The sequence below is a fragment of the Rissa tridactyla genome, chromosome 11 (assembly GCF_028500815.1).
Source record: "Rissa tridactyla isolate bRisTri1 chromosome 11, bRisTri1.patW.cur.20221130, whole genome shotgun sequence".
In the NCBI taxonomy this organism is placed as follows: domain Eukaryota; kingdom Metazoa; phylum Chordata; class Aves; order Charadriiformes; family Laridae; genus Rissa; species Rissa tridactyla.
Genome location: NC_071476.1, coordinates 16,120,263 through 16,141,147, shown reverse-complemented (window position 1 = coordinate 16,141,147; position 20,885 = coordinate 16,120,263). Strand labels below are relative to the sequence as shown.

General features: G+C 37.8%; 1 protein-coding gene across 1 annotated transcript in view; it reads right to left on the bottom strand.

The window, feature by feature from the left end:
* TENM2 (teneurin transmembrane protein 2) overlaps nt 1-20,885 on the bottom strand; it is a 1,855,021-nt gene that overhangs the window by 587,369 nt on the left and 1,246,767 nt on the right. Inside the window, exon 15 of the mRNA XM_054217271.1 lies at nt 16,597-16,707. The gene's annotated coding sequence lies outside the window, so the exon portion shown is untranslated. The remainder of the gene's footprint in view (nt 1-16,596; nt 16,708-20,885) is intronic.

Here is a 20,885-nt window from a genome sequence, read left to right as displayed (position 1 = left end):
ACTCGGGACCAGCAATTCTTAATACTACAATTCATGGAGTTGTTATCAATGATTAACAAAAGATACAGCTAGTTATCAGTGAGAAATAGGCTGGTTCATTTCCTTCAAAGAAAATAACTTCAGTGTAAGAAACTGTTGCTACAGGGAATCAACTGACAGTGAAAGCCTTGAGACAGCACACTAACACAGAATGACATCAGAAAAAAAAATAAAATTGGTTTATATCAATTCAGCCAGCTGCTGAAAAACACTAAAGCAGAATGTATAAATCTGTTTTAATATTCACCATTTCAAGATTTCAGAAACATATTTAAAAATTGATGCAGGGCATACTACTCCTGAAGTGTATTCATTTTTCTGCATGTAATACCACCTTATGAATGTACCCAAATGAACATGCACATTTCCTTTCCCTTTGTAAAACAATCAGGGTGCTTAAATGGTAAGTAAGTATACGGTGTAATCTGGAGAAGACTCCAGCATTCTCTATATACTCTGAACATTGGGACTGAAATATCTTTCATTTTTGGCTTGCACTTATTAGGCTTCCTTAAAACTAATTAAAGTCAAGTATTGGTTATCTCTAATCACTGTCAGTATATTGGGAAAGAATTTGATACTTTATTTCTTCATCTAAGTGCAAATACAGCACAGCCTACAAGAAACCACCTCAGAGACTGGATATAGAATCATCTACAGTTACTCTACAAGCTCACCAAACTTTATCAGGTCCATATACATTTTCATTTAATTTTTCCAGTATTTATATTCATTTTTCATGAAAATTCAACATAACCATTTTGAGAGAGATCTTCTATTACAATTTCCAGCAATAAGATGTGTAAACTATTAAAAAACAATACATAGATTTAAACACCTGAAGATGAAACCTTGCATTTTTGATTTCTCAACAGAAGCTGCTCTGTGAGCAATGGAACCAATGAAATTCAGTTGCTGATAAGATATATAAGATGGGGAGGGGACGACGGGACACACGACTATCTTTGGTGCCTTACAAGGTACATTTACTGATGGACACCTTCCTAGACCTGAGGCATTCTGAAATACGCCCTCTCTTCTGATGGCTCCCCATAGTACAAGCATTTAAAATTTCTCTGCTATTTTGCAGGAAATTAGCTATCTCTGAGATCTCTCAGGCTTTCATCAAAGTCAGCAGACATGGTGAACAAGTTCAAAATTTAGGTTGAAGAAGTTTAAAGAGATGCAGAAAACACCATCTCATAACCCTTGTTACGAGCAGCTAAAAATGCCTCATGCAACTTTTCAGTCCTAACCTCTCTTAGTACCTCCATCTTCCAAACTCACTTTGAACAATGTGAATCATATTATTTAGACTGTAAAATATAAAGTGTGATGCATAATTGTAATCTAACCACGCAAGAAGTAGCTTTCTGAAATTACCGTTTTTTTCAAAACTGAATACAAATTGTACACTCAATAGACTAAAAAGAAGCATAACTTTGACTTGTAGACATACTTCTAGTGGCTTAATGAGCAAGAATGAGCCTACTTTGCACATTCTTTCATGAGAACATTCCAAAGGCAAAGTCTAATGGTTGGGTTTTCGTTTCAGTATGAAGGCTTAGCTTCAAACGTCAGCAACGGGCTGAAAAAGCTAACTTAGACTATTTCTACTATTATACTGTTTCATCCAGTTTTACTTCTTTTCTATGGCACAGAAAAAACATTTTCCAGCATCTTAAAAAGACTTAGCTATTTTCTGTGCATTTCACTTCCTCCTATCTGCAGCCAAACTAGCAGTCTATGTAGTAAAGTTATTATCTGTATATTAATCAGTAGTTACTCGTTTTTACAGTACCTTCTTATTCTCACATTTATACTTACACTGATGGTCCTTACTCTTCCAGTGGAATTTCTCTATGTGCACAATAAGCTCTGAGTTCTGCCAATGAAGTACCTGTAATTCTTTAAGTTCCCATGCCTGATTTTCAGTCCCTATGCACCTTCGTTTATCTACTGCCCCTAAACAGAAATGAGCTAGAAAGAACACGCATGACTGACTCCCCAAAGGACCCTTCCTTTCAAGGAGCATAAAACACTACATGAACAACCTGGATTCGGATCCGTGGCAAAATGTAAATTTGAAAACGCAGCATCAAGTTGCATGAGGGCAACTGTAAGAAGTTTGTCTTCAAAGTCCACACAAAGACATGCAGTCATAGAGATAGGTATTAGACCTATGTCTAAAGAAGTATCTTCAATAAAAGCAGCAACATGACAGGACCAACCAAGAACTTAAGCAATGAAGAGAAACCATAATAAACAGGTCACTTGTACACTTTGCTCTGGAACACTTGCTGCACTACCAAGCTGAAGCAAAAAGAATGGATTGATGTTCAATAGCTACATATTAAAAAAACCAACTGTATTTTTAATTGGCATTTCATTAGTTGTGCTATGTACAATTAGGTAATAAAATATGAAGTGATACATAATTCAAAAACATAATTTAAAGATCTATTACACAGGTCCTTTTACAACAGCTATTAATCTTCAGACATCTTTTATAAAAATTTACTGCATTAAATCACCCAAGGAGAGAGGGAGCAATCCTGATTTACATTAAAATAAGAGAAAAATGCAACAGCTCTGACATTTACCCAGGTACCCAAGTTATCCTCAGGCACTTGGTCTCATCTCTCATTTTAGCGATGAAGTTGTTCAGAGAAAAACAGTTCCTGTATGTCATATACAGATTAGCCTGCTTCTTGCCAAGTGAGCTCTCTGTCAAATCTTTCTGCTGTCCCAAGCTAACGTGTACTTTATAATGTACGATTATTGTGCTAGCTCAGAAACATGGCAGCGAAAGGGACATGAGAAATAATATCCTCCAAATTAAGGTAAAAATATCTGAACAAATATCACATTAATAATTTCATTCAGGTAGACACACTTCATTCAAGTAGTGTTACCGACAGAAGCATACTGGTTTGAAGGAGAAAGGAAAGAGGCATGGACTCCCTGTAACACTACACAATGCGCAGGTAATATTAATAGTCCAATTTGCCCATTTCTACATACACATGCATTCTATAGTTATAGAGCTTCCAATTCATTGTATGTGAAATGACATTTTAAAACAAAAGTAATTTCTACTTTGTTACACATGATAAACATATTTCTATCCATGCAGTTCTTCCTGAAACAACTGGGAAATTGTTTGTACAGAAGGTGAAGGAACCAGACCTGTGATGTTTTCCACTTGTAGAACTGTGTATTTTTCTTTCCACAACATGGGAAAGCTTAGCATTAATTTCTTTTTAGCCAAACATGTAATTCCATTTTCATGCAAAACATTCCAGTGCAAACTTAACTTCTGAGTAGACATTTAAGTTCTTTTGCTGAACTAAAGCTTTTACACTCTTCAGACTTTTAATACTCCTGCAATCAAAAAAGCAAGCAATGACAAGAATAATCTTGTTAACTTCTAAGTAAAGACAACCTTCAGTCGTTCTAGTTCAGGAGATATTTCACCTGGGTCAGAGACTTTTGCTTTGCTTTCACGTTTGGTTCCGTACTTCCAAATTACAACTGAACTATTCGCACATTTACTTACCGCCACAACTAGTACTTTTTAGATCAATACAAAGATAGTCTCGAAGTAACTTAACTTCTATTGCCTTACATGGAAATTTGAAGTCCTCATATGTGATTTGAGCTTTAACAAGAACTATGAAATAAGAAACTCTAATCCTTTTTCTGAACGTTATGTTACAAAACTGAACTCTAGACCCTGTAGTACAAATTTCAACATACACTAATGTTCAAAAACTCAACAGGAGCCTTGTAACTCTCTACAGAGATTTAAGTTTTTGGCAACCTTTTCCAAAGAAGAATTATGCCCTTCTTAACTGCTACATAAGGGCTAAAGTAGCTTTGCTTATACACAATGAAGATCTTTTTATATTTTTGAGATCAGGAAGAAATTTTCATTGAGTAAGAAAAACGTACAGAATTTTCTAACAGGATTACAATAATGCAAACCCTCTAAATTAATTGGAAATTGAAGAGCTATTTGTCAGCTTGCACATTCCCCCTCCCCATTCCGCAAATGCTTATTTGGATAAGAATCTGGTATGGCTCCATAAAAGGCAGGGAAAAGCTCAGCTGAAGACCTGTGGTTCACACGTGGATACAGGTAATGCAAGCTGTATGACTGACAAAGCATGCAAATTTGAACAGGTACTGACATTTGCATCAATTGGCGAAACAGTACGTACTTTGCTTTAGTACAGCGAGCAATTCACGGAACTATCTGCCGTGGAAAACTAAATACCCCAAAGTCCCAGCAACAGCAGCTGAATTACGAACTACAGAGCCATTATTTTATATGCAGTTAGGAAAAGAAGGGAGCCTCTCGCACCACAAACAGTGCATGTCTGTTGTTTATCATTTCAGCTCAACCAATACCAGTTTAAGGTGTCCTATCAAACATCTACCTTCAAATTAAATGTATTTTATCTATATATAATAAAATAAGGTTGATATACAGTGTCTGACAAAAAAAACACTTTATCTACAGATTCTGATAGACAGCAAATCAAAATAATTCAAGCAACAAAATGCACTTTGTGGAAGTAGCTTATTTCACTGTGTAGGCTAAATGTATTTTGAGGAAGGATTACATTTTGTTTGGCAATTTATTTTATTGACAAAGCGTTTTTCATCAGATATTGCTTCGCATTTTGTAGACAAATGCATGTTGTCAAATACCCTATTTCCTTTGGTGGAGGAAAAGTATTTTTTCCACAGATTCTAAACTTCTCTGGAGAGCACAATGGATTCCACACAACAGTAGGTTCTACGGAGAAGGTGTTTGTTTTATAAATTTGTTACACATAGTATGATTAAGAGTACACCTGGAATATATAATAAAAAATGCCTTTTAGTGTTGACACGTATGTGATTGTGATATGTCACAGTAATGAATAATTGTTATAGTACGATAAAAAAATAATACCTAAGTAACTTTGGGTTCTGTAATTCTAATTTATGTAGTAGTTTTACTGAAAATTTACCCTCAACTCAAAATAAGTATGAGATCTTTTCATTGCTTTCTTTCTGAAATATTTTCTTATATTACAGGAGTACAGTGTCACTTTATCAGAAAAAGAACCTGTTCTAACATTGTGACAGGACCTAGATCCAACTTAAGGCGATCACTTCAGATTGTTCTTAGGCTAGTTTTAACAAACAAACAAACAAAAACACAACACAAAAACCCTCAAAAGCCCCTCCCAGCCCCACAAAAACCACAGATGAAAGCATCCTTGCAAGAATATTGATTAATTATATTCATATGCAGTTACAACAACAGTTCGGAAAAAAACCCAGGCAGATCCTGAATATTCAGTCCAGTTAAAGTAGACCTTTTAACACATCTATTCTAACACCTACTTAAAAAAATATTAACTTTACATGTACATTTTCTCCTCTCTTACCTCTGTTACCAATTGTAGTAATTTCAAGTTAAACCAGAATTAAACTTGAAACATGAAAAACTGTGTCTTATTCACATTAGCGTTAAACCGACTGGGATTCATTCGTTGAGTATCAAAGAAGTGTTCTTCATAAGAAGTCTGGCTGTAAAAACAACTTGTGGACAGACATCACGAAGAGCTGCAGAATTATCAGCTGTTACCTTTGGGGGTAATTTACCAAGAAGGTTAAAAAGGCACCCATTTGCTATGGAAGCATTTGAAGGGTTATAGCCATTAAACACATGTGGAAGCACTGTTACTGAGAGTGCTATCTTCATCAAGCACCCTGTTTGCTCTTTCTTTTTCACCCCGTGTTACTTTTTTACTTTAATGATAAAAGAATTAGTTATTTTCTTCTAAATAAATTCAATCCTAAGCAAGTAAGCAAACCCATGGACAGCAACAGACAGGTTGAACATGAAACTTAAATACACAGAGAGTATGAAAGAAAATGGGCAATTTACTCCGAAATACTCTGTAGGAATCACATATGTTTATTTAGAAAAAGCACCAATATGTAAGCAATGATTTTCCAAAATCCAGGAAACACTGAGACAGCTGCTGCCAAGGGAAATTTTGCCTTTCAATGAAGGGTAAAGTGGAAAGAAGCAACAACAACAAAAGTGTCAGCAGAGAAGACATCGGGCAACTGAAGTTTCTGCTCTTCTTATCTCAAACCATCTTACTCTTTTTCCACCTGGCAGTCATCAACTTTTGGGCACTCCTACAAAACTAGGGCATCTTGCCAAGAACCATACTGATGAATGTATTATTTCTCCAAGTGACAAAGCATTTCCTCACTGCCTGATTTGCAACTATCGTGAAAGAACTTATGCCATCTCCTGCTTCCAAGAAAAGGCCTCCTTTTGCAACAATTCAGCAGAGAGAGTAAGAAGCTAACCTAAGGAACCGCACGTGCAAGTTCACATGAAATACCTGACCACAGATTCCATATTCCTGTTCCAATCGCATTTATAGAAGATGACACTGGCAGTCAGATCTAAAGTATTTAGCTACTCTTATTTAAAGGATCAGTATCTGTTTCACCTGGAACAAACTGAATAAACTCAACACCTACTAGGAATAACCATCTACTTCAGCAGCCAGCATCAGGCAGAAGACTGCTGACAGAGAAGCAGACATCCTTTACAGCAGCCTGCGATGCCTCCCTGCCTACACAGCAAGACACCAGGGTTTGGTACTTTTGTAAGGCTCTTCCCTGCAACAACGATACCTGCCATTTTTGTAACACTGTCCCTGACCACAACTGATGAAAGCCTTCCCGCTTCTGAGGTCCTCCCGCAGATACCTTTCCTCATCGCCCATCCACAAAAGTTACTGTAGGATGAATAGAAAATGGTGCCTGTCTTCACTAAAACTCAGCCTCTCCCCTCCCAGTCTTCCCAAAACCATCTTTCTTTACCTGCCTACAGCAACGTCACCCCTGAGGAGCTCTGATAAGAAGTTCCACTTTCAGCACGATGGATACGAAGGATGCGCACTTACTGAGGAGTCAGGAATGGTTTGTATGTTTGTATTTTGGCCTACTCTGCAGATCTAACTTGAATGCAGATGGCTTCCACTACTGCTTTAGCACAACCTAAGGGGGAGTACGGCCTGCTATCTAAAGCTCCCAGCAAAATGGCATTTGGGCAGCCTGCCCATCTGTCTGATGTGCTGGCCAGTTAAAAGGATTACAGCCATAGTTTACTGCTCGTTCCTCAACCCAACTAATCAGTTATTCCATGAAGGAAGTTCTCAGTGTTCTTGGCCCTCATACAGGCTCCAGATGGTTCTTTGGTAAAGATTCTCAAAACCATTTTTGCCACCTACATGTGCCAGAAGTAGTCTCATGCAGAATTATTATTTTCAGGGTTAGAGAGAGACAAAGAAAAAGAAAGCATCAGGGAGAATACAAACATGATTAAAGGTTGTAGCTTAACAGTACTCTCTACTTTTTCCTTCTCTAGCTCGAAGTTTTGCTGGTCCTTGGTGTAAAATGCAAGTCAAAGTCTTTTTCCTGCTGTACACATGCTATAGTCAGAAAGCACTACAAGCAATAAGAGAATATGCGTGTGTGTCCACGCCCCAAAAAAGTAAGAAAAACAACAAGATACATACTCTGCAGAAGCATCCAAGAAAATCTATTGTCTGCCTTCAGTGTGCAAGTGCACTGAAAGAGCAACTTGGTAGTAAAGCATGCAAAATGAATGACACTGCTATTTATTTCATTGTATAAGGTAACCAAATTGGGAAAACACTAGCAGTCCTTTAGTAAATCCAAACTATTATTGACTATTTTCTCATGCTTGATACGTTTGAAAGTGGATTTCAAATCTACAATCACGACCTTTCCAGGGACTGAGGTTAGGCTGGCCATCATGTACAAAAGGCACAAAATTAGCTTTCTATAGTCTGGCTGCACCTCTCCTCCTCAAAGATGGTACACCCACAGGTCTGGAATTAGACTTTGCTTGTGATGAGCAAAGCAAAACTGGCATTGCATACTTAATCTTTTTCCATAGTGTCCATCATTAAGATTTCTCCCCATCCATCAGTGGACCCATAAACACCTATAAGTTCCTTTTGCAATGACCATACACTCCTTTAAGACTCCTGCTTGTTACTCTGTCTAGCTCTTGCTAGTTTAGCTCCAGTTGAGTTTAAGCTGATTTTGCCCACGTGAACATTCCCCCCCCCCAACACTGTTGCTAATCTCCATGTGATGACTTTGTAGGTTCACACTATGAAGAAACAAGTTTCATTTTTTGCACTAGTTTTCAAGCATGTATGCAGGCCCATCCAGGTACAGTTAGCTCTAAATGACAGTCCCTTGTCAAGACTATGGTAGTAGCAAAGGTCCTTTCCTCTCAACACTGCAAAAGTAAGTCTGTTTCTCTTGGCTTAGAGAGACCAGTTCATACGCTGATCCTGCAGTCCTTGCTCACTTCTTTCTACATCTCTTACATGTGTCAATGTCTTGCGATTTAGGAATGCACTCTTGGACATACAGAGGAAGGTTAGGATCAGTAAGCCTTTTTGAAACCAAATACCAGCTTTAAATTGGGTTATCAAAATCTACACAAAAAAGTACAGTAATTTGAGAAAGAGCATCACTATAAACACAAAGTTCATATTTTGAATTAATTATACTGTTTCATATTGTAGACTGACATACAAAAATATGTATTTGTAAGGCCATGCATATTTAGTCCTCTGTCTTCAAGGCAAACTTTGCCGACTTGCTTTGAAGTTGCAAATTAATAAAACATTAGGTGCAACAATCCACACATTGATACTAAGTATCTCCTAAATAAACCAGAACTAGTCAAGCTTACCCTTGTCTCTGTCACACAGAGACATCACACAATAAATGCGCTATAAGAGCCGATAGATTATAGCTCACCTAACCAGCACAGGTTAACTAGATCTAATTTTGCACGTCTTATTATCATCCTAAAACATCTTGGCAACAATTAGTAGCTACCCAATTCATAGAAATTGCTTTCATTCTTTTTGAAGCAGCTACTCTCTTTGAATGTAATGACTAAGAGAAAAGAAACAGATGTTTCTGTTGCTAAGGAGATTGAATTAAAAAAAAAATGAGATAAAGCAAATATTTAGAATATTTTTTAAAAAGGAGAATTCCTTCCACTTGGATTTAACTACTTGCTTTATAACCAGCAGCACAGCCAGCTATCATGTAACAAAACACCAGTGTGTTTCTTTTTTTGGATTGTGATTGTTCTACTGCAATATATTCTGCATATTCATTCTGGGACAACACAGCGTAACAAATGAAGATGCCTAGACACATACACCAGCATCTCTACATCTTGAGTAGCTGCAGATGCTCATTGTCAAAAGCGGATATCTGCATAATAAGCCAGATTTCTGCTAAAGTGAGTGAAACTTCAACTGTCCATGAAATGTGCGACATTACAGTTAAGACAAAGCTAATATTAAAAAAAAAAAAAAGAAGAAAGATGCAATCTTGTAAAACAGAAAGTCTCTCTAACAGTAGGCAAATTGTTTTAACGGATGTGTTCACATTACTGTAATTAACCTTGTGTTGTACAAGCATGGACCACATTACTGACCTAACTTTTTACAGCCCCTAGCAAAGACCTGTATGGAGTAAAGCTGCTTTTACTCTACATACTCAAAACGGCAAGATTATGCCCATCTGCCACTAAAACCCGTGTGTGATAGGTTAAAAAAATAAAACAAAAATCCAGTTATATTGAGTTTATTATACCAAAAACATAATTTTAAATTATTCTGCTGAAATTCATACTTTGAAAGTTAAGTATATTTTAATTTTCTATAGCAGATCAGGTAAGACAACGGTAGTCTTACCTGGTAGTTTCTCCACTTCAGGTCACTGTAAACATACTAACATTATGAGAAATGTTTATGTAGATGACAAACTTGTATAAAGCACGGTGAAGCTGCGAATAAATAATAGCTTGAAGACAACTAGCGAAGCACAACATTCCCCGCACACAACTTCAGATTTAAATGAAGAATAAAAACATAGAACGAAAATTATATGTGCCATGAATCATCTTGCCTCATATACCTACTGGAATTGCAACACTGATACAGTGCAGCATAATCTTGTCACTCTCCAGTGCCCTACTGACATGTTTTTCTACTGCATTATTAGCACCCTTGGAGGACTCCCTATTACTCAAAACTGATTTATTCTTGCAAGGTATCTTGCTCACTCTAATATCTCCTTTCCTGCAGTCAATAGCAGCCACCTCCAGGATGACATCTGAGCCTGTTTTCAGGCTTACTGTAACTGATTCATGTCCCAGCTTCAGTAGCAAATATATATAGCTGTCAGATGGAGTACTGATGGTGGTAGCTCTTCCCGATACCAAAATGTCTCTAAGCACTGAACATTTTGATTTCTCACTGTGATGGCAGTTTAGCTCTACCTACTTCTTCTGCTTTCTTTCTATAAAGCCTGATTTTTGAAGATCCTTTCCAAGCAGATACAGCTTTCTGACTAAAAGTTAACTTGGAATTTGTTTTCAGACTGGTTCAGAACTGGAGTGTATTTTTTAACAGGTATTCAAAGCTTAATGAACCAGTTTATACCTGCTACTTTGACAAACACAAATAGCACAACCAAAAGCAACGGAAAAACCTGGAAGAAAAATCTCTATTTTCACAAGATTCCCTTCTCTTTAATTTTTTTTTTTCTTTAAATACACAAAAATAAGCTGTTCACGAGGGCAAAGGCATCAGCCTGGCCTGGAATGAATGGAACTGAAAAGCAGCTCATTCCTCACATGTGTGCTCTATTCCACCGAAACCATTTATCAGACACCTACACAGTCACACTACCTCAAACTCCAGTCACAAAGTAATTGCAGACAGAGGGTTGCTTCCAAGAAGGATGCTGACTGCGAAGCTTTTCCTTTTCATGAGGTAGCTCCGCAATACTTCAGTTCAGGATTCATCATCAAACATGAAGGGCTACACCATGCTCAAGCACACAGAATTTCTTTTGAAACCATATCAGTAAGACCCCAGAACAGATTCCACGAAAATCTAGAACTGCCATTACTGAGTTTTCAGTACAGCAGAGGATGGATAAAACCATAAATAAAGGACAGATGACCAAGAGTACCACAGCTAGGATTTTACATTTTCCTTCACGTCAGATACCCTTATTCAGTGCTTGTAGCCAGTTACACAGAAGCATTTCATAGAGCATTGCCTGTCATGAGCTGTAACTCTTTTCTTTGGGCTCTCCAAGGACAGCCACAGAATGCCATTTCAGAGTTCCTAGTCAAGATCTGTCCATTTCAGCCTTACTTTACGAAGTAATCCTAACACTTCCTTCAAGCTTGCATTTTAGGACAGTCTGAATATTCACAGCATTTTCCCACCATCCTTTCACCCACAGTCCATGTTCCCATAGAAGCAGAAAGATGAGTTTTCTTTTCAAAATTTGACATATATTAAAATCTCCCCTTGGTTAGAAAAATCAAAGTTCAAAGCGCAAATGTGTTTTGGTTTGGTTTTTGTTCCACAGAGCCTCTTTTATACAAAAGCTCATATCCCACTGAAGTATACCAAAAATATATGTATTATACAACTTCATGGCACAGAATGCAGATTATTGTTAGTAAAATCTGCACCTAACTCCCAGAGAATCCTTATAAGATACCAAAAACTATCAGCATCTATTTATCAACACTCGAATTTGTATGCTACACAGTAATCAGTCAAAAACCCAGGATTTCAAACATCTAGTTATCTTTGCCAGTATATTCTTACTTGACATTTAGGGGTAATTTTGTATTTTTATACAGTTAGTTTTTCTTATTACAGCCTCTCAGTCTGAATACTCATATCTAGAGTCCACTAAAAGATACAGTAATCCTTTTTTGTTTTGTTGGTTTTTTTTGTTTTTTTTTTTGTAAAACTTCCTAGGCTTATTGTTCTGCTTGAATTATTCCCATCTTCCATACATCTGACAGAGGCCTGAATTTATCCAAAATAAGATTCAATTTCTCAACTATTCATGCAGGACTTGACAAATGACAGTGTTTCATTTATTTCCACAAATCAAATCTCGGGTTTTAAGAAATGCTGCTAAATAAATTTCTCCCCCAAGAAGTACTTTTGCAGTGCTAAGGCCAATGTGTGGGCGTACATACTGATAAATTTAACCTAAAACTACATAGGTTAAACACCATTAATATTCTACTAAACTCCATAACAGAGACAGAAATGTAAAGAAATAGTGTCTCTCCATGCTTAAAATATATTTCACTAGAACAAGTAACTGGTGATAATGGCATAATTTACAAAAGCACAGGTAACATCTTAATCCTACTTCTGTAATCATCATTTATATTACAACAATTCATTTTAACTGAATATATATCCTTGCATTTTCATCATCATGCTGAACTATTGCTGATAATTCCAGGAAGTGTACATTTTATTGTATTCATTAAAAAAAAAAATCAAAACAATTTTCCATGCATTGTTTCTTATTTCGGATGCATGTTTTAGGCAAGGGATGAGGAATGGGAGAACAATACTGTAGTAATACTGATTTATTGGTTAGTTTATAATTTAGAGTAATTTACTCTAAGTAAGTTTTATGCTTACGCAGGATGGTATTCTGCCTTTGCTGCCAAAATAGTTACGCAGGAGAAAAATCAATACCAGAAGTTACATTGGTTTTGTGGTTCCATTTCTGAGTGCAAATATTTTATTTATCAAGTTGTGATTGTGTGTTTTCTGCTTAGGAAATAAAAGACACAACTCTTCAAAAACACAAGTATACCAAAAAAAAAAAAAAAAAAAAAAAATCAATGGAAAGGAAATAATTTGCTTTAGGGAAGGATAAGAGCATACTTAAAAATAAAACTGTTTACAAGACTACTTATTTAGAGAATACAGATTTTTCCTCACATCTATTAACTGTAATTTCATCAAAACGATATTTTTTTAACTCTAAAAGATACAAAGAAGTGCATTTATGCAGTCTCATGGAAGTGAATCCATTCAACCAAAGTGGACTTTGGGATTTTGTGGGACGGTTGTTGCGGTTGTTGTTTGGTGGCTGTGTTTTGGCTGTGTTTTGGTGGGTTTTTGTAGTTTTTTGGGAAGGGGTGAGGCTGTGAGCACACAACTACACAAGAAAGGAGCCAGAAAATTAAACAATTATGAAAAGCAGTAAGCGCAAGCACACTAGAAATCACTGTTAACTCTTACTGAAGGTACCTCTCAGGAGCTGGCCAAAACATAGCACAGGATACCAAGGTATGTGTGACTGGCAGAAGTAGCCCTGGAATTTAGCGGAAATCATGCAAACAAATCTTTGAGCTATAGGCTCAACACCAGAGCATTACTGTGGTGATGGATCCTGTCACTTAGAAGATCCATGAATATCTCACATTATTTTGCACATTTTTGTTCCCTTAAAAATCATTGGAAACTAACAAATCAAACAGGGTAGATAGAGGCACGTAATCCTGATAGTAAAAGAAGAGAGCAACTTCAGCCATTTTCTCACGTAGTTTTGATTATTCATGCCAATGTGAGTTTACAGAAGGTCTTCAAACCATACAGAGTATGCTCTTTTATGCAGAATGGCAGCCTTAAAAATGCAAAAAATTTTGCATCCTGCAGCCTCAGGACTAAGAGGAGCACTGAAGGCAGCAGTGACTGAGAGGCTGTTTTCTTCCCACTCCTACAGAAAAAGGGAATTTACAACCAAGATGCGTAAAGCTAAGAAACTGAATCCCCCCCCTTGAAGATAAGTCAGGAAGGTTTTGTTCAAGAAGTTAAACTTGTTTTTTCTTTAAGGTAGTTACTTTCTAAAGGCTTTGATCCACCATGATGGGATGATAGCAGCCTTTTGTTGAAAAGAAAGCAAATAAAACCCCAAAACGAAAAGCAAACCTAACAAATATGCTGAAACATCAATGCCACAGCAATGGTCTCTGAATAACACAGAAGATGTCGGAGAAGGACACAATGGAGGGAAGTGAGCCTCAGTACTTGTTTGGGAACTGATGGCGAGCCTTTGTCAGTTGTATAAAGAAGAACAAATCAAAAGGCAGAAACGGGCCTTTCTCAGAGGCTGGGCAAACAACACAAAGGGAAGTAATTGAGAAGTTACCAGCACTTCTACATGGTACCAGCAAATCCACAGGAACATAAATTTAATGAGGGAAATAAAGAACAGATGGTACTGGTTCAACACTGCAAAGTCAACAGCAGAGCCATCGACAGGCTGAAAACAAGAGATGTCACCAGCACCCAGGACACAACTCGGGATGAATTCCCAACCCCAAACCAGCAGCTAACGAAAATCCATTGTGGCATGTAGACCGACCATCTCCCAAAACCCCAAAGCCCCCAAAACAGAACCCCATATCAGCTAAAGTAATATACTATGTGCAATCCTCTGTGGTACTTATGTTCTTCCCCCATCCTGGGATGGTCTGCAAGGACTCCTCTCTAAGCTGGAGGAATTGGTGGAAATCGTCTTAAGCAACCACTTCACTACTACTCAAGGAAGGCTCTTCTCACAAACACCACAGCATTAAGCTCTCTTGTCCTAGCACGTATCTTGACTCACATCAGACCCATAGCAAACTCCCATAGCCATACAAGGGGGAGCAATAGGACGGATTTTTTTTTTTTTCCTCAGTACCTAAAAATCCTTCCTGGCCTCAATATTTTCCAGAGCAATGTAAAAAAGCGATATACAGGATATAGCCACCATTTTGAAAGGTTTAAATGGACACATTCTCCGCCTCAATTACTGCAGGGAATTATGAATGTGATTTCACATTCAGCTTTGCTCCTGACCTGCTGTCTGACCTTGGGAGATCACTCGGTGTTATTCAGGTTCCCTCATAAAAAACAGGCAGCAAAAACAAACAAACCAACCAGCCCTACCCACACAAAACTACAGCAGGGGATTTTGAGATTGAGCTGTTAGGTGGTTTGAAATTTTCACCGAGGACCTAGTTCTGCAACCTTTTCCTGACAAACTGCAGTTGAGATACAGAGCAAAAGTGAGAGCTTCTGGACCAACAACTTTTATCACTTAATATTTCTTCTCCAGGAATTTGGCATGAGTAGTACTTGTCGATCTGTTCTGTAACTATTTGAAGATGGGCTATGAAGATACCCTAAAAGAAATGAACTTTTACATAGAGTATATAGATACCTTTATAATAATAAAAACAATCTTCAGGAATTCCCTATTTTATTTCTCTAATTATACAGAATTGTCAGAAAACTGTCATGAAACTCAGACTCGTAAAAAAATAAAAATAAATTAAAAGTAACTCCACAATCCGACCAGATTTTCTTTCCCAATAGGAAGAATTACTTATACTGAAACATTTCTATTTTTCTCACATTAACATAAACTTTGAAAATTCAAAGATTCAGGCACTTATAATTTACTTTATAAGTAGGGAGCACGGATCTTAATGGTCTAAAACCTGAAGAAATACAAAGTCATGGAGTGAGAAAATAACTTTTTAGTAGAAAATATCTAATGACAACCAACTGACCCATTGCAAGCCATGCAGAACAATGTGTTGATTTTTTCAGTGTGAGTGAATTTGCTTGGAATTTCCTTGCAACATCTAAAACCCACATTTTTCGCCATGCTTTGAAAGACATGTGATACAATTTAAAATGTTATATTAAACCAACTCCAATTAAAAGACTTATTTTGCAAGAGGCACAATGTAGAAGTAGTTTATTAAGAAATATTGCCACTGAATTAAATGGCTTAAGTAAGAATTGTATTTGGTAAAATTAAAATTCGCAGGAGAAAAAAAAAAGAAGTAAACAGTTTAAAATTTTTATGGGAATCAATCAACTGAAGGTTATATTTCCTTTACTCTTGAGCTACTCCTAAGCAAGATAGCCTACTTCCTCTGCTGGACACATTGGGATAAGTGTGTTACTGTATGTAATTACATGAATTCCCACAGTGTATGTACAATATTAATTAAATCATAGGGTGTCTTGTGAGCATTCTGTCCAGCAGTTAGAGACACCACAAAGAACAGATAATTTGAAAGGTGGTTCTCTTTGTTTATCTTTTCTTTGCACACCATATATTATAGTATACGCAGATTTACAACTTTATGATATGCAGCCGTTCGTACGGACTAAGTAGTTTTTGTTGCGTTAAGAATCTGAATAAAAGGTCCGCTTGAGTGAAGAAAAATTTCTTTTGATGCCAGGAGCAGTAAGTTCCTAACATCCTCATTTGATCCTGAGCTTGTCAGGATGGGCAACTCCAGCAAATGAAAATCCAGGTAGGTAGGAAAAAGGCGTATTTCTCTTAGTGAAGCATCCTGAAGTAATACAGTTGGGCTGGAAAAGACTGAACTAGATTCTGTAAAGGAAAGTGCTGAGACAAATTGCCTTCCTCTACAAAAACACTTTCCCGCAGAGATCTTTCTAGGCATTTTTCAAGCATAGATGGAAGCACTTCGGTCGACAATATAAACACCATTTCAGAGCAAAACAACATACAAAACTGCAAGTTGTGAATACTCACTGAAAGGGGAGGTCGGCAATGCTCTGTTTTGCAGTTGTTACGGGTGGTGTCTTTACCTCATCAGGTGAGACAGAATTCTTAATGTGTTGGGCAATGAAAAGCAAGAACGATCTGTCAGGAAGAAAAAAAAAAAAAAGCATAACTTTAACAAAAAATGAACTCTAAAATACTAGTAAAAAGCAGAAACTTTAGACATACTTTAGTGCTTATCTCTCTGTTTTTAACTTCCAAAAGGGCAACACCATCTACCCACTCCAGGATGTAAAAAGTAATCTTCTAGACGCATCTTTCCTTATGCCTCTCATTTTCCCCCCTCCCTGCCCCAAATATAGACACCCAAGCAACGAAATTGCTTAGTCATTTAATTTTTACACTGCTAAAACTAGCAGAAAGGAGTGGACCACATCCTCTCTACTCAATTCCCAAAGAAAAAAAAGACATTACAATCTTGGATAGTATTCCAACACGACAGCTAATACTTTTGTATCAGGACATTTTTCCCTCCAGGTATCTTCATTGCGAAAAGTTTAATTTGAAGTACTCTTAGATGTCACCACTTCACAGACCACTTGCTGCTTCCTCTGTCAATTTATTCTTTTCTTTCTCAGTATGCAATACTTTTTACTACCTGTTGGTTCCCACATTTTCTTCAGAATTTTCATTATTCTCAAAAGCATTTTTGGAAAAGAAAAATTACCTAACATGTCGACAGCCTCAGCAATTGATTTATTTTTCATCTGGTCAATGAAATGATCCAGGTACAGCCACAACTACATGTAACATGACTTGGAAAAAACATAGGTTTCACCTTACATTATGAAACTGAACAGTAAGAAATAAAAATGAAGAAATGATTGGTCATGCTGCCAAAGAAATTTGAACAGTGGATACCCACCCACTCAAAAAACAAAAAATCACCACAGGCTGCAGGTGGGAACAGACAAGCAAACCATCAACAGTAGAGCCAAACATTTCATAAATACATACAAAAACCTATAAAGACAAGCTACTGCTTTCCATTGTTATGCATGCAACTTTTAAGCAATTTTCTTTTAACATTGAGAGTATTTAACACTGCCAGCATTATCTATTGCTTTCACTGAATTTAAATTAATGGTACTTATTTTTGGTTAAAAAAAGAAGCCTGATGTTCAAGCGCTACTTAACTGCTGAGGTCTATCTCCCTGGAAATGAATAGACATAATTGTATTTCAGGCCAACAGCTTTCCATAAAGCATCAATTATTTAAATAAGACAAAGAATTCGATACACATTGTACATTAGTATCATGTAAAATCTTTAAGGCCAGAATCATGGCATAAGATCTTCTAAGAATATGAATCAATGTGAAAAAACCCCAGTGCTTTTAATTTGCAAATGTGAAAGCTGAAATACGGATAACCTCACTAATTAGAGGTTGGAATGCAGTCTTTACTTTCATAATCTCCTTATTTTCACTATTACGCTTACTTTCTTTTGTGCAATCCTATCAACCTATGCCTCAATGCAAATTACATTTCTATAACGTACCCCATGCTTTAGTAATTCTGTGCCATTTACAGTATTTGTCATAATTTCTAATCCTTTTATACCTTCGCTGTTTGTTATCACTATTTCAGGAACCACTGAATTTGCAACAGAAACATTTGTAAGAGCAGCATCAGGTTACACTGAGCTACAAACACTGATAATCTACCAAGAACAATAAGTAATTTGTGAGAGCTAAAATGTGCCTCAAGTCAGACTGATGCAAAAACTGGCAACCAGATGTGTAGGATCATCTTTAAATCCTCAAGAAAGACCATCTTATAGAGGCTTTTAAAACCAATTATGGGGAGCTGTCGCCTAACAGAAAGACACGTGTGGCCACTCCCAGCTAAAGTTGAGAAGTATTTTGACTTTGAAAGCCAAAGTAATTGGCGCACAGAGGGCTCCTGCTCAGGCCTGAGCCACGGCACAGAACGTTGCCCTGCTGGCCCAGGAGGTGCCAACAAGTTTCATGTTTCATTATAGGGTTTTTTGGCAAGTTTCTTGTTACCAGGACTGGCTAAAAACCCCATCTGACAAGTTGAAATGTCTCTCTAGATTCTAGAAAATGATTTTTTTAGCCTGATGTGCTTTTCTGTAAGAGAACAGGTGAGAATTATTTATATACATCTACTAGCATTTACAAATAAGTGAAACCAAGCAAGAAAAGAAGCAAAAATAGGATGGAGTTGTTCCTTTCAGACTTCTCTTACAAATAACACCAGATTCTTTAAAAATAATTTCGGCAGATGCTACACAACCAGCATAAAAATAGAGCACGCTATTTCTCAAAAGAGAGTGGCATGTCCCATGTACCGGCCTGTCACTGACACTAAGCATTTCTGGAGTCTGAGGGACTCACTCCCTCTCTTCTAATTTATCAGCATCTAATGATTAGAGATGATTATTTTCAAAGTAGCAGAAGAACAGGGGAATAACTTTCTCATACCTGGAAAAGCACCTACGTGCTTCACAGCCATACCGCAAGTTTACCACAAAATTGTCACCAAACGGTCCCTTAATCGGTGAAGAAGATAAGCAAGAATTAAGTTTGTATTGAAAATAAAGTAAAAAAGGGTAATTTTGTCAATGTTAATTGACAAATCAATTGTGCGGGTGCCCAGGCGCTGGCAGGGGCAGCAGGGTGGGCTCTGTGAGGAGAGGCTGAGGCTGCCCCCCGCCGGGCGTGGCCGGTTGCAGCCGGTTCCAGGCGGCTCCACAGTGGGCCCACCACAGGACGCACCACCCCAGCAGGGTCGGCACAGTTCCATAGTCCTTCTCAGTGTCACTGAAAATGAGGCAAATGTAAGGATTTAAAAAGGCCAGTGGGTGCCCATTTGTATGATGGGATGTACAAATGCTTACCACGCTCGGGCCACGGTGTGTGTTGCCATTTAAATTTCAGCTGATGCCAACAGTGCTGCTAACCACAGTAACAGCACACCTCGTAAGAGTGCAAAGAGGGTTAATTAAATGTAAAGAAAGGTTGTAAATGACTTTGAGTGCTACTGGAGTACTTGATATAAAAATCCATAAGTTTACTATATGCTGCAAGACCTGGTCCTTACAGAGCATCTGCCAGTGCTACTGAGATGGTATCTATAACCAGTCAGACACTGAAAAACTTTGAAAGAGAATCTGGCACACGTCATGCTGTCCATGTCTTGCCCCTGTTAATGATTAATTAATGAGTCGTGTTTCTTAGATGAAGGTTATAGATTACACATGCGGCAACGACAGAAATGGAATACCACAGCTGCAAGCCTATAAAAGCCAGGGAACTGCAAAAATCTACATAATACAATTTGTATTTGGTCCTGGTCAGTACATACTTTATGTTGTAGTCTAGTATTAATATTAGTAGTTTGTTGTTCCCCCCCCCAGTCACTAGTGCAATGCCCTCAGGGTGACACCTAAAGGTCTTCCCACTCGTTTTTCAGAGCTGCAGCCCCAGCCCGGCCACCTGCCCTGGCTCATCCCTGGCATTCCCTGCTGCATGCATGGCCACCGCTCCCGTTCCACCTTGGCACGGGAAGATCAAAGACAAAGTGTCCACTAACACCACGTCCCCAATTTTCATAGCACTTAGCGTTATACAGCGCTTTGCATGCTATACGACAGCTCTGGGTGCCTTCAGCTGTAAGCTGAAAATGATAAACATTTATATAAACTATGGTATCCTGTAAATAACGAACAAGTAAGCATTTACTGGCTATGCCACGGTCTATTTAATACAGGTATCTATCTCCATACAGAAGGCTATGGGACACAGATTCCAGTTCACCTCTCTCCTCAAGCCTGCAGCCATGCAAATACATTAGTAGCAGTCATCATCATCTGTGTGCGTAGCCTAGAAGAGGCAATATTGCCATTAGAGGCAAGTCTCTCCTCACCTCAGCAACTGCATTCCTAGTTTTGCAATATCTCCCCTCCTTTAAGCCAGGACAGGAGCTGATGTGGTTATTCAAGGAACCTGGCTGGGCACTTTACCAAAATATTCCTGGGTTTTTTGTCTCCTGCCAAAGTTTCAGTATCCATCAGTTCTTTAATCTGGCTCAGCGTATTGCCAAGTACGTATGTCCTGCCAGCACATGGCAGCCATATACATTATAAGATGATCCCCCTCCTGAACTCCTGGTTTCATTGACTTTACCCCAGCAGCACAAAAAACCCAAACCAGTGATCTTACAAACAACATCATACCTGGCTTTGCAAGACTAATTTGTTCTAAGACAGTATCTGATCAAAATACCGCATAAATC